This window comes from Diprion similis, chromosome 10 (assembly GCF_021155765.1).
Source record: "Diprion similis isolate iyDipSimi1 chromosome 10, iyDipSimi1.1, whole genome shotgun sequence".
Lineage (NCBI taxonomy): Eukaryota > Metazoa > Arthropoda > Insecta > Hymenoptera > Diprionidae > Diprion > Diprion similis.
The window spans coordinates 2,115,557-2,129,687 of NC_060114.1; the positions used below are offsets into that span (position 1 = coordinate 2,115,557).

The following is a 14,131-nucleotide window of genomic DNA, read 5'->3' on the forward strand; positions in this document are numbered from 1 at the left end:
ATCCTGCGGTTGTAAATTATTAGTCACTGGCGGGAATGAAATCAGGAAAGGTGTCACGTCCGGCAAAACACAACGACGTTCGTGGTTCCGGAAACGACGTTTATTTCCGTGGAAAAGCACGCGGCACAACCCGACAATGGACTGATTGTGTAACCACAAAAGTGTATGAAATCCGAGAAGTAGATTATCGCAATTATTACTGCCTCACCGTGTCATCGGAGAAATATCAATTCGAAAATTTATAACGGATCAGAGAGATTGAAAGGATGAATCTAATGCTGACTGGTTGCCGCTTGGCTCGTGACAAATCCGAACATGACGCAGGTGAGTCACGAAAAGTGGAGAATCCGACGGCCAAGGGAAAAAAGAGACGCGCCGCAAGTTATTTAGCGGTACAAAGTGATGTTACCGAGTTTCGGAGAATTTTCACTGTAGGATTGCCTTACAGACTCTTTCATCGACGATGGATGATTTTCCATCTGTACGCGACGTAAAAGGAGAATGGAAGTATTTTCACCGTTTCCATAGTTTCCTGAAATTACCTGAATACGTTTTCACTCTCATCTAAACTAGAATTATGCCTAACTTCATTCGCCCGTAAAAGTGGTCATCCCAACCAGATCTGTCCGTTATTTTCAATGTCGGTTTCAATTTATTCGTTGGCACGTTTGTTGCTTCTCTTGGTTCTGTATTTTCTCATAATTTTGCAAAGAAATCGGATTCATTTTCTTGATAACGAATAACACTTTCACGTAGCGCAAGTGTTTTGGAACGTATTCCAGCCATTCGTTACAGCATTTTCTATGTATTCGATAAGAAGGGCATCACTCGTCTTGCATCGTTGTGACGGGGAAGTGTTGCAGCAAATGCAGGTACACATGTATCAACTCGCTATTGAAACACAATCGACGCTGCGACTCGAATCTCAAAACTTTCCTGATTCCTCATGCGTCAAAGGAGAGAAATCTTTCTGTTTTTCGCAGGCCGAAACAATCTATGCACAATCAACCGTGCGGTGTTCTTGTCCTTGCCCAAGATTTCGTGGGACCATCCCGAGTCATGATCCTCCAGCAGCGCAAAGGATCAACAACCGCTCTTTCATTCACAACTTCGATTCGCGTGAGTAAATGTTGAGTTCAGTTTCGATAGAAATGCGGGTAGAGTAGAGACCCCGAAAACTGTTCGATATCGAATAATTTTGCCCTTCGTTCAGTATCAGAAACTTCGTACTTTGATTCCGATTGAATTCGCGGATTACGGAAACGTTTAACAAGACGCGATAATTATCATGTTGTGGTAGTATTACTCGCATCGCTTATTCGATTATTTGTAAAGTGTTGAACGACAAACAGATCCGTCTACTTTTATATTGTCTGCTTAAATTTAGCCTCGTTGAATTTCTACGGTCCAGCCTCTTCGCACCCTAGCTTACCGACGTACAATTACCATGAAAGAGCATGATCAGAATTAGCAAGACTCGGAGTGACAAATATTCGAAATAAATCGCAAACAAAATAAAAACTGTAAATATAACTGTGCAAATTGCACGTCAGAGAAAAAAGTATTAGCAGTTCGCAGTCAAGGAAAGTGCGTTCTATGGACAGAGGATTTCCGGCAGCATTTTATCGCTTGGCGCTTCTCGACCAATCGCCTCGCGCTGTTTATCTAAGAACTCTGTCCACCAATCACGATCCTTTGAATTGCCCCTACATTTCACTTTTCGTTCAAACTCTAACTCGGAGCGAAAAACACAGAATCATTTTAGACATCGGGCAGAAATGAGGCGAATTAAAATTCGAACCACTGCGGACTTCAAACAATTCAGAAAACGTCAAAATTAAGAGCACTGCAGAAGTATAAAACAATCATATCGAGAAACATCAAACTTCAATACAGCCAGCGTGATTCTATTAGCGGATCATATGAGTGAGTGCGACTGTTGTAAACCCGATTGTTGAAAATCGATTGAGAGAAACTGTAAGTGTGGGGAAGAGTGTATTTGAATTGAAGTTTCGAGTAAAAACAAGTATTTCGAAATACTGCATAGTAGGCACCAACCACCACAACCTGATCCCAGATTAAGACGGGATTGACGAGAAATTAAAACGACTAGGCGTTCAATTATCCTTTTACGACCCGCTCCAACTAAATTCGGAAACTACTCGAAACGTTCAGCCGATTCTTCTTATTTTGAAAATCTACTCAGGCTTGAACATATACCCAGAATGCCTAATAGAGTGAATATGCATTTGATGATGTAGTTGCGGTATGTAAACGTGATCAACATCGGGTACAACTTGACGGCAAATTTTTCGTTACGTTTAACAGAAACAATTTTTGCAGAAGCTTCGGTAAAGAAGACGTGATAAACTCATTATGAGAAGGATGCGAATGAAAACCAAGGAACCACGTATTTCCGCTTCCAACCCCGCTAGACTCGTTGCATGAATGGTGATAACAAAGCTCAAGTGATTGGCTTGCATTTTTCTTGCGGTAGTTCCGCATCCGAAGCCGCAATTATTCATCGTTCAGCAACAGCAGAACTGAACGTGGAACAAAGTTGACCCCAGGCTGAGGCAGAACGACATCGAGAATTTGTGAAACAACCTCCACCTCCGAAAAGAAGCCGCTGCACGAGTTGAGAGTGGAGTGATTTTCAATCAACAACGACTTCAGGGACCCAACCAGTGTCTGCTGTAACGTGATTGTCGTTGTCGGATCGAATCGGAGCAAAAAATCCTGAAAATCGAATGGACTCTGAAGATGTGGCTGATACTTTTGTTATTTGCTCGTTGTATCGTAGTTGGCGGTGGCGCACGATGTGAGTAAACAAAAGCCTTCATTGATCTGCCTCCAAATAAGAGAAATTTACGAGCACGAGGGCTTCGACGTTTTGACAAATATTGACTTTGCGGGATGCTGTCGGAACCGATTCCTAAACATCCATAAAGTATCGTAGTTCAGTCCAATTTCGTCGGTCCAACTTTCCGTGTGGCGTATCGAACGCGTCATTTGATACTCAGCTTTCGAGGTTTGACTACTCCAAAGTTGCAATCACAGTTTGAGCCAAAAATGAAAGAGATAAACTCGGACCGATTTGAAACGTGGGTGAAATCTAAACGCGTAGCAACGCCTATAATGCAGCAACGTCCGCTGTGCCCCGATGACGCCGCATGTTGTAAGTTCAAAACTTTCACTAACGAGCGTCGATTCTTCGCTCGCGTTAGTCGTTCTTCTTCTTTGGGCCGCTAGCGTGACACGCGAGTCTGATCAAAAGTGAAAAAATGCCGAAAAGAAATAGTGCAGCCGGGTCCTCGCACAAAGACCGGGAAAATAGAAGGCTCAGGATGCGAGTTGAGCGGGTGGAAAAGGCTCTTAATGAAAAAAGCGGTAATGGACATGGCGATTACGATACGGGTGGTCCTCAAAAATGTCAGATTTGGGTTTCAGCCGGCTGGCCCCCCAAATCAGTATTAAATATTTGAAAAATAGTTCCCCAATTTTCTCAGACCTTTATCTCAACTCTAACCCGTGCCTCATGGATCGTGGATTTCCCCAGTTAAAATACACGCGTTTCGGACATATTCTTAGCATATATCTTATTGCAAACGTAACAATCTTCGAGAAAATCTACAACTGCAAGGTTATAGCGGGCATCAGTGCTACTATTTAAGGGAAAATTCACATCGTCACACCAGGTAATCTAGACAATATGAAACTCCTCTGAATGCAAAAAAAGGTCAGATTTCCAAGGTATGTGATGCGTGAATTGCGTGGTATGACGATATAAATTTTCCTTGGATATTCACACCAATGCTCACTGAAATCCTGCAGTTACGAATTTTCTCCAACGTTGTTACTCTTACTATAAAATATATGCTGAGAACGTGCCCGAAACACGTGTATTTTGAATGGGGAAATCCACGATCCTCGAGGCAGAGGTCAGAGTTGAAATAAAAGTCTGTGGAAATTAGGGAATTATTTTTTAATTATTTAAATTTGATTTCGAGGGCGTGCCGCCGAAATTCAAAACTGAACTTCCTAAGAACTACCCTGAATTATTGATACCGACAATAAAGTGAGGTCAAGCGTTTGTTGGGAGGGATACGGTCGTTCGGAAAAGGCCCTTCATACAATTGCAATAGAACTCGACTTGTCGGTGATTACGTTCGATCATTCGATCGACATGAACGTTCTTCAATAATTAATTTTTTCACTCTCCCAAACTATCGTTCGAAACAGCGTATCTCGGCAAGAAATGAAGACTTTTCACATTCTCAAATCCGAAACGAAACCTTTTTTTCTCCCAATTTCAAGCATACAAAGGTCTCGGAAATTGGTGGACGCGTTCAAAGTTCATTCACGCTACGAACTAGCATTATTTCCGTTTCGACCCACCCTGTATAACAGATATTTGCTTCTGAGACGGCACAAAGAGAAACGGAAACAATGTCGAGTATTCGCATCAATAATGCAAAGTTCCGCGTTTTTCGACAGCTTACTCGAGAAGAATCAAGGTTTGCTAGCCGATTAAAAGTAGTCACCTCAACCGGGTCTGCTCATCGTTTTTCTTCTCTTACAGGGCCCGATGGCATAGCTGCAGACGGGTATCGAGTTTACGCAACATCGGACAAACCAGCAATCATCTCATGCAGCATTGCGAGTAAGAACCTAACAAAATTTACATGGCGGAAAAGCAAGAAGGGAGTATCAGTCTACGGGGATTGGGACAGTTATCCAACCAATCCTAGGTGGATTAACGAGACTTACGGCACGATGGAGCTTTACTTTACAAGCGTCAGACCCGAAGACTATGGAGGTTACAGATGTACGGCAGAAAAGAATTTTAATATCACCGTTTGGGATGACATCCAGCTCGTAGAATACCAAACTGATCGGATTTGGACTGTCGGAATGCTTGAACCAGAATCCATTTATATAAAATGGGAATTCCACGGCTTTTTAAAAATGAAAATAATCCTAAGCAATGCCTTCTCATTCCAAATTGAGTATAGGCAAAATAGCACGGATGGATGGCTACGGACACCCCTACTTTCCTCTCCGGAGCGAATTATTCACGCAGGATCCTTTCGCATAGATGAGTTGGAACCTAGCACGGTCTACGAAATCAACGGCGTTATTCTTACAGCTGGGGGGTTTGATTTACCAGCTCGACGGGTTTTCTCAAGATGGGTGACGACGTCTGGTAAAGATCTACCCAATCACTTTTATCTAAATATCGTTCAACCTTACGTTTGAAAAACGTTTGCAACAATTCAACGCAATGTTCGCCCTGTATTTGGTACTTCCTTGTTCGATAAAAACTACGAAGAAAATTATTATTTTGATAAATAATATTTAGGCATGTAAACGGACATGACCATTTCAATGACGAACATTTTGAGGCTTGATGGTCTCTAGGGCCGAAACTATTTATAGCGGACGGTCGTGCCCGTGCAGACTTTTTTTCAGAAAGCCAAGATCTACGACGTATCAAAAATACAGACGTCTTCACTTGAACACAATTCCCGTAAAATTATTGCGGAGGTTCTTTCCACTAGGAGTAGATCGGGTATTATAAGGTCAAGTTTTCTATCCATTCTGTGGGTCAATTATGCAAATCTGCTACAGATTATCGGGACAACCAGAATCGTATCGGTTAGTTTCGCGTTGTGACGTGACAGAAAGGAAACAAGAGGATTCATTCAGCCAATAATAGGTGGATTTTGTAACTAAACTGCCGTCTATGTTCAGAGAAAGAGCAGAACTCACGTTTTAATGAAACTAGAATTTCGAAGTGTCACTCCTGACGACTTTAGTGTCCAAAGATGCCTGGCGAGAAGTAACTCCGATCAGTTTGTAGTACACGGAGAGAAAATTTAAAGTGTTCCACGTCAAATGCTTTGGAATAAGTAGCAACTCCTCATCGACGTGGTTGAAGCAGATGATTGACGGAAAATAAGTGGATAATGAAATAGAGGTACTTCAACGGAGCATCGACGGGCCTCACCTCGACGATCGACGCATCGTACTTTAGAGATTGGAACGAATTCTGCGACAGATCAAACTCGAAATCAGCGAACCGGTAGAATTCAATCCAAATGAATCATTCCAAATTTTCTCTCCGTGTAGCAGCTAGCGGACTTCGAGCCAGAGGATTTGATTCCATCTCTCTCAAGGTCGAAGCAATCAGAACAGATCGCTTTTATATTATTCGAAACTCTACGAATATATTTAGCGAACCTGGCAGTTACGGTAATGGATATGCCAAACTCACGATTCAATAAACGGAAAGTGGCACAAATCGATGACATCAAGCAGGCCGAATTGTCAATTTATCTATTAATGCAGCCTCAGGACACTACGTATAACAAGGGAATTAAAACATCGCGATCCGTACCAAATCGAGAACGAGGTTGAGGTGTACGAACGTTAATTGCACAGCGTCCGAGAAACCTTATTTCGTTCGAAGTAGGCTACGACATTCGAAAACGAGACACTTTTCATGGTATCATTTCACAATTAAGTCTTACTTTTATGCAGCTCGCGGAGAACCTACAGAATAGTCAGGTAGTATCTGTTAACATTTGGTTACCGGAAGTCAAGCCTGTAGAATATGAGCACAATGAAACTCATCGTCTGGAATGTTCTAAAAATTATCATTTTTACGTAGACGTGGAATATGTTCCAACTGTGAGGTGGGTGAATAAAACTACGGACACCGTGAGAATCGGATGGTCGCAGCCACCGCCGGAGCTCCGGCAAAGCATCGACGCCTACATGATATCAGTGGAAAGCGGCAACAAGAAGGAAAAACATTTCCGTTTGCAGAAGTTCAAGGCTGATGAAGGTAATGAAGCAATCATCCGCCTTTCGCCTTCGATCAGCTACGATCTGGTGGTTCGAGCTTGCTTTGGGGATTTCTGCCCCGACCGACGTGCGAGTGACGTCGTGAGAGGCGTGACGACCGACGACACAGGTAACGATCGAGTTCACTCTTCAGACTCCGTTTAACGGAAGTGAGGTTCGCAATCGTCGCACAAACGATTTTCCGGTTGTTTCGCCACGAAGCATCGCTTCCGTAAAGTTCACCCGGTACGCTCTACTGGCGCATTTTCATTGGAATCTCTTCTCAGCGTCAACTTCGTCGAAGATCCCTCGTTCTCTAAACTTTTATGCCGATGATTGATTTTTTATCGTAAAGTCGAGGTAAAATAGTATTGCGAAGTCAGTCCGCAGTCCACTAGGCCACGACGTCCTTTGCTCGAAGCGAACCGAATGGTCTACGTAATCGGTCACCTCGAGATTTCTTATTAGATGAATCAATTTCTTTTCACCGTCGTCTCACCAACAGACAGATCAAGCTGTAGCATGAATACATGGGAGAATCTTTGTAACACCTAACTGGAAAGTGTCATTTTCGAGGGTTGCCTAGCGTGCGTGAAGTGCCTTTTTACTGAATAACAGAGTTGTCGCATGCCTACATTCGATACGCGCTAATTTCCACTGTGGACATGCATTGGTCTGCCTCTGAAATGACACTTTCCTACGCATGTGTTACAAAAAATAGCTTGTGTAGCTAGTGCGGGAAGGCGATACCTGCCTCGTGTAACTGAACTTCACACCTGTCGGATATCGCCTGCTTCACGCATTAGCTACACAATATACTCTTGTGCGTACTATGTGAGTAAGGTCAAATCGGAATTCTCTGTCAAACTTGAAACTCGTGGCTGAGTATTGACATTTCCAACAGTTGACGAATTTTAGAGAACAGTGGTTATATTTTTTGGACAAGGCGTTATACAGCAGCAGTAACAAACCTCGCGTAAACTTCAAATTATGACTGAACTACAATAAAAAAGCGCAACTCGGTCCGAAATGTAACAAAGTCAATACCTACCCGTCCAGTCAGACACTCCGTGATTAGACATCTGCAAGTCACTGTAAATTGCAGCAAAGTCGAAAAATCCAAGATAAGAAAACTTCACGTAACTCTGTTCGTTCTCTGTCTTTCACAGCTCTGTTAGTCGAATATGAGTAGGATGTTCGTGTATTCAATAAGTTCCTCTTCACGTTTCTTTCTTTGGGCATCACCGAAGACTGACGGCGATAACGTGGTGAGGTTAGGGTACCATTTTTTTTTATCACTCGCGCATGAAAAGCGGATCGAAAGTCGACAATTTCATCCAAGTGTTGTGAGGTTGAATTCGCGAATGCGCAGTTCACAATTGCTTCACGTTCGTTTCTTGGGAGATTACTTTCGTCCTAAGGGAGAAGAAATTGGCCATTCGCGTCCCGCAAAACTACCACGCAAGGCTCGACCACTTTTCACGCACTTGGTATAAAAACTATCGTGGGTGACACGGATCGAAAGTTGATAATCGCAACTTTCGTCCCTTGTTACACAATATTCTATTTTGACGCTATTCCTTTACATAACAATCGCGGCCAAAATACAATTAAAAGATTAAATATTCTACAACGTCATGTTGATATATGATTCGACAATGAACCTGAACCATACGACTTCACAGCTGGCGGAAAACATTTGAGAGCGAGACAAGAATCGCAATCTGACATGAAGTCTTCGGAACTGACAATGAACGTAACTCGAGATGCGGAAGATACAATAGCAGGCAGCGAAGCCTCCTTCACTTGCAGCGTTAGTGTTCAGGGATACGAGGGTTGGTGGACCAAGGAGGGGGAACGCCTTACTTTTTTTAGTGATTCTGATGGTGGGATCGACTGGACTATAGTTGTCGGAGATGCTGGGGGAGGAAACGCTCGCGATTACACCTGCGTGGCGAAGATGATCAAGGATTCGCACCGTGGTGGAAGAATGCTCGTCACGGTGATACGTAAGATCCACTCTGAGATAGTTGCATGGAAAAAATGACAGAGTAAATTGTACTCTCTGAGACAAAACAACTTGTGGATGAATGTGAATAATGTAGACTACTCGACATACCGAATTACATTTCGAGACGCTGTGTCTATTCGGTATTTTTTTTCTAGCGCCCGCAGAAGAATTAATTGTAGGAGCTGAGATCGTGTATGCGAAACCGCGCGAGCGGACGGCACTGTTGTGCGATTTCTTCGGATACGGACGATCGAACTTTGAGTGGCGAGACGTCTCCTCACGCTTCGAGAGTGAATTAGTCGGCGTCCCCGTTACATTGAATCTCAATAGGACTCACGTCAGGATGATGTTGTATATTGCGCTTACCTCGAACGAAAACTCTTATGGGAAATACGAATGCCAGGCAATGAATTACAGACTTCCGATTAAAGTAGGTTTGGTTCGACTCGAAGTTTCTGACGAATCACCACTGCAACTCAGCGCCAGTGTCATCGGGTCGAAGCTCGTTTTTTTACGCTGGTTCGACAAGAAAACTCGAGGAGACACGCATCTGATACGATTTTCGGAAAGGCATTCTCTTGAACGGGAAAATGTATTCTCGGTGCGAGTTGAAGAGGGCAAGACATATAACCGCTACGTCATGTGGCAGGTGAGTCGCGGCACTTTCTATTGGTTCGAACTTGTTGTGATCAGCGCGGGAAGAAGACTCGCAAGCACTTACTCTGGACTTATTACGCCCGCGAAAAGAGGTAAGTGCTTAGACTACGCGTGAGCGATGCATATCGAGATTAAGTTCATCCTGACTGTTACGGAGACTCCGGAATGCGTTGTAGGAGCTCAAAAAAATGAAAAAATGTCCATCATTTTGTCTAGTTCAACACCATATGAATCTGTAGGAAGCATCCTATGATGTGTGAACCGGTCGTAAAAATTTATTTCTTTCACAGACCTTACATATTTCCCAAACATCACTGTGATATCGAAGACGATAAATTCCATAATTATCGGATGGCCAAGCCCACCAGAAGAGCTACGCGCTCACGTGAATGTGTACCGTATAACAGTCAACTATACGTACAACGGAACAGAAATTGTTGATTCTAATTATGCTTCGGCAACTTATTACGAATTTCAACAACTTCATCCTTCAACCAGCCACGACTTGGAAGTAAGTGCCTGCTTCAGCAACTTGAGTACGGATTGTTATTCAAGTGACGTGCGGAGAGAAGTTTTCACCGAAAGCGTAGGTACGTGTTTAAAATGATTGAAAAAATATGAGACGAGCAATAATTTTCTGCTATTTGTGTTGAACTCTTACTGTACAATAAATACGCCAAACTTTGACGAATTCATTCTCTACAAGTGGAATCCGGGACCCAAGTTGAAATATGGCTACCTCTTACCGGAATTTCCTTCCTCCTCGCCATTCTGGGAGCCTGGCGTTTTTACAAGAAGGTATTGAAGAAAACGACCTGGATCTTTCTACGAGTCGAACGAACAACGGACTGTTGATACTCTGTGTTTCAGGCTCAGAAGCGAAGAATTTTGAGAGAACGACTCGCATATTTCTACACCGAGAATCCGACTTCTTTCAATCCGGAACTCTCCATGAATGATCAGGCAGATTTATTGCCCTACGACAAGGAATGGGAATTTCCACGAAAGCTTTTGAGACTTGGTATTCATGGATATTATTATTTCTATCGTGAAGAAATTTTTATCTGTAACGATAAAGTGCATAGCCGGATAAGCATGCCGAATCTACTCCGGCGTAGTTCTCTATCAACATTATGAGGATCTCTTTGGTATCAAATAAAAACACTTCACCCCAAATTCGAGCTCTTAATTTCATACGGTTTTCGAGTTATTTGAAAATAATCAAGTTTTGTTTCGTTTTCTTCTTTTTTTTCCATTCCTTATAACAAAAATCACCAAATGGTGATTCGCAGCCGAATAATCGGAAGCAAGAGCAATGAAAGAATATTTTTCATACGATTCTTAGATAGAAAGCCAATTTCCTAAATATAAATGCAACTCGAGTGAATTTTTATCCTATGTTGTTTTAAAACATGCAGGAACCGAATTTCAACATTGAATATCTTTTATAATCCTCCATACTCCGGAATTCTCACGATTTAATGAAACATTGCGTAAAAGAAACTAAAAATCGACTTTTTTCGGAAAGTTCGGTGCTTATACGAACTAATATTATTTCACTGGTTAAAGATTATACCCATAAATGATAATTTTTTTGACAATGAAGTCGTATTTACTACGAATGTACGAATGATGATCAGGAATATGTAAAAGGAATCGAGTAGAAATAATCTCCGTCACTACCCTCAATAATTTCCAGACAGTTTCCTGTGTTATTGCAAACACGGCTAAAAATTTCTGAATTATATCCTAAATAAACCGAGTTATTCAACCTTCGTTCTAAGCTCCAGTTGTCCTAAGGTGTAAACGCAAACCCGAACCCTTGTTCTGCCAATTCGTTACATACAATTTTGAAAACACAATTGAAAAAATTATTTCAGTTTCATTCATTCATTGGAAAAACCCTTTATATTCGAGACTTGTGAAGAAAATGTTTTTTCATATCTTTTACTTCGTTTCGAGGATTGTGAGATGAGTTTCCACCTCTGTCTCACTTTTCTAAAACGCGGATCACATTTCAAGCCTGTGTGTTCATTGCATGGATTAACATTGATTTTTTCACCCTGTAGACGAGGAACTGGGAAGTGGCTCGTTTGGAATAGTCTGGAAAGCCAGAGCGAAAACGATCCGTCGACCCGAAGCGATTTCGGTGGTTGCAGTCAAGACGGTCCGACCGACAGCCAGCCTCCACTGCATGAAAGCTCTTCTTCGCGAACTCAAGATTCTCGTCTATCTCGGTCACCATCCGAACATCGTCAGCCTCCTTGGTGCCTGCACTAAGAATCTTGATTATGGTGGGTGTTTCGACGTATCTCAATTCCTCATGCGGACCCAGACGCGTCAGTGATCATTTGTGAACTCCGTTAATACCATCGTCGTCGACAGGGCAACTCTTGGTCATCGTGGAATTTTGTCGCTTCGGGAACTTGCACGACTACTTGTGGCGCTGCAGGTCGAAGTTCGTCGATGAATTGTGTACCGTCCCTGCAAAAATCCCAGATCCAATTACTGATGATTATCCGATCGACGACAGAAGCCGTAGGTGAGCTATTTTATCATGTAAGTAGCTGAGTCTTGAATGAGCCCAAGAATCATCTTGGAATTGTGGAACTGAATAGCCATTGGTCAGAGTTTATCAGAATATCGACAACGTAAGTCATCATCGCAGTGGTATTCTGGAACGTCCTGGCCCTACATTCTCTCAAGACGGGCAATTCGTTACACCAATGAGTTACATCAGCTGCTGATGGCGAACTCTCAACAATCAGTTTCACGCATACATGCGTTGCGGCGATAGCTCAAATCCATTGTGTCCTAACTGCAAACAATTCCTCTTGTCTAGTGTCTTAACTTCGAGTAGTACAAACTCGGCACCATGTTGGGAAGACGCCATTTTAGCAGTGGAAGATTTGGGTGATAGGACCGATCAACGGGGTACGAGTGAAGAGACGGGAGATTTGGTCATCGGAAACAACTCACAATTACCGGAAGTTGAACCGCCAACCAAGTACCCGGGTGACTTTACGAATGCAGAATTGGATCCAGTTCGCACGCGAGACTTGGTGTCTTGGGCTTGGCAGATTTCACGCGGAATGCAATATCTTGCTGCCAAAAAGGTTGACGTCAGGAATTTACGACTGGGATTAGTGCACGTCATGATTATTGCCTTTCAGTTTTACCGAAAACAATTTGAACCGTTGACCGTCTTCAGGTGCTGCACGGTGACTTGGCAGCGAGGAACGTTCTGCTTTTGGAAGAAAACGTCGTCAAAATATGTGACTTTGGCTTGTCCAAGTCCCTCCAGGAGGACGACCAGTACAAGGACGAGGGAAACGACCCTCTTCCCGTCAAGTGGATGGCCATCGAATCCCTCAGAGACGGGATATTCTCAGTAAAAACTGATGTCTGGTCTTTCGGAGTCTTGTTATGGGAATTATTTTCGCTCGCCAAGACTCCTTACCCCGAAATTAACCCTCAAGACATGTGCGAAACACTTGTCGGTGGTTACCGAATGGAGCGACCGAAGTACTCACCCGAGACTATGTGAGTATCTCTGCTTCTGTTCGACCAATCAGTGCTGATTTCACTTTTTCAACCACTTAACCCGACGCTTGTCACAGCTATCGGATGATGCTGCAATGCTGGGAAGCGAATCCGTCGAAACGACCCACGTTTGTGGAACTTGAGCACAGCATCGGTGATTTGATGGAGGAGACAGTCAAAATGGTGAGTTAAAAACATGTGGTCAACTTGTTTAATATCCTTAAACTACACATCGCATCACGTGATTCTGTACTACAAATAGTCTCTAAAGTTCCGTCGCACAAGTATATCAGCCCTCGACGATCCTCTGGGTCACGTGTGATACTCTGTTTCCTGTTACTCGAAAGTTATTGGAAACGTGTCCGATTCTTACACGAGTGAATGTTCCAGCATTACATCCAATTGTATACTCGACGCGAAAGGGCGTATGCTCGCATCACGGAATTTCGGAATAAACGGGACCCCGAGAATCAGGATCCGATCCCCCCGGATCCAACCGAACCGACGAATGCCAGTCAAGGTAAGCGATCGTATTGTTTGATAAAGTCAAGTTAAAGCGGTAACTTTTTTTAGCCTACCTCACACATCAATCAAGCACTTCTTCAATGTGTATCGCAATAGAATCACATCGCCTCGAGTGTAGTAAGACAGTGGATTGATTCTACGATAAAGAAGGTTCCTCAAACAATCAATGAAGAGCATTGCTTGAGACCATCTGAATTTGTTCTCCCCGTCTTCTTACGATGCCGATCCAACCTCCCTTCACTCAATACAATTCGATTGGCTCGTCAAGCTTCTCCTCGCACGTATTTATATCAAAACGATTGCAGATGAAACGGTCGAGAATACCCCATTCCGAATGCGGTTTAAGCAGTTCTTTTGTCGGGGGTGAATGGATCAAGATCACGTGGAACGAGTCAGGGTCAGGACATTGCAGGCACGCTGAAGAAGAAGAAAGAGAAATGTGCAGCCTTGAGAGTGACTTAACTGCATTAGCTGGAAAGAAAAACTTTGCGTAGGTGATTCGCGAACTTACAAAACTTGTGAATGTATAATATAGGAATAAGAAAG

The 14,131-nt window shown here is 43.0% G+C and overlaps 1 pseudogene; it reads left to right on the forward strand.

Moving 5' to 3' along the window:
• The first annotated feature begins 266 nt into the window (after positions 1-266).
• On the forward strand, positions 267-13,952 carry LOC124411371 (annotated as a pseudogene).
• The last annotated feature ends 179 nt before the right edge of the window (positions 13,953-14,131 follow it).